This window comes from Olea europaea, chromosome 2, assembly GCF_002742605.1.
Source record: "Olea europaea var. sylvestris chromosome 2, O_europaea_v1, whole genome shotgun sequence".
Classification (NCBI taxonomy): domain Eukaryota; kingdom Viridiplantae; phylum Streptophyta; class Magnoliopsida; order Lamiales; family Oleaceae; genus Olea; species Olea europaea.
Genome location: NC_036238.1, coordinates 15,522,163 through 15,523,744, shown reverse-complemented (window position 1 = coordinate 15,523,744; position 1,582 = coordinate 15,522,163).

Genomic DNA, 1,582 nt, shown 5'->3' with positions numbered 1-1,582 from the left:
ACATAACTGACCAATAGAAGCAAGATTTAATGTGAGTTTCGGAATATGATAAACATTAGGGAGGGACAAGTGAGGTGTGACAACAGAACCAACACCTACTAATGGCATAGGAGTGTCATCAGCAGTCATGACAGCAATAGAGGACGAAGGGGACACAGAAGCAAAAGATGAAGAATCTGGAGACATATGATGTGAAGCACCAGAATCCAAGACCCATACAGAATGTGACATACCTGAAAAACTATGAGGCAACTGACCTATGGAAGAAGCAGACATAGCTTGAGGCTGTAAGGAGAGGAACTTCTGAAATTGCTCAGCCAAAGTACTAGGATCAATGAAAGGACTTGATGAAGCTACTGCTGCAGTATTAGATTGTGGTGATCTATAAGCATTAGATCGTGATTGGTTGCCAAGCTTCCAAGCTTGAGATTGCTGCTGCAATTGATTCGACTGTCTCAACTTAGGACACTGAGCCTTCCAATGACCTTTATGCTTACAGAAACTGCACTCGTCAAAGGCAACCCTTGTGTAAGGCTTATTTTGATTATTAGAGGATGGCTTAGAAGACGCTGCTAATACAGAAGGCTTAGAAGCGGAAAGAATTCCATTTTCAGCATAAGACTTAAAACGTATTTCTTTAGCTAATAACTCGCTGACAACTGAGTCAACAGAAGGAAGTGGAGAACGATGCAAAATTGAACCTCTGAGTCCTTCAAAATCACTGCGAAGTGCCGTTAAAAATTGTACCAACCGTTGCTGCTCTCTATGAGTAATATAGACAGCACATACCTTTAATTCTATCGATTCTGTAAGGGCCAATTGATCCCAAAGATCTATCATAGCATAATTAAACTCCTGAATACTCATATTATTTTGATGAAGAGCTCGTATATCATTCTCCAATTGATACTGCTTTGCAAAATTTAACTGAGTGAATAATTTTTGCAGATGATCCCAAACCTCCTTTACTGTCTCATACTTCGCTAACTCTCTACTTATGAAATGCTCCACAGAGTTGTTAATCCAAGTAATAATTTTTGAATTGTTTGATTCCCAGGCATCTATCAAAGCAGCACAACCCTCATTGGTATTCTTAGGTTTCACAGAAGTTCCACTAATGAATCCCCACATCTTTTTACGCTTAAGAAAATTCTCATCACGTAACTCCAATACGAATAATTCTTTCCATCCAACCTCACACTCACAGACTGAAGGGAATCGTTTCTTTCAGTAGCCATAATAAAAAAAAAAAAAACAGATTGCAGAAGTACCAAATTGCAGAAATACCAGATTTAACAAATTGCAGAAATACCAAAAATAATTTGAGATTAAGTTTTGTCCCATGAAATCTGGCTCTGATACCATATTAAACAGTCCAAAGAAAATAAAGAAGAAAAAGGAGGAGACTAGGGTTTCATTGATACTACGTAATTAATTGAATGCTAAAAGACGGTTTAACCTAAATACAAAGAGAGTATATATAGGCTAAACAAAGGAAACTAAAAATGACTATTCTACCCTTAATAAATAATAAATAATCCTATATTTCTTAAAAATGTTATTGCTTGTTGACCAACGCCCC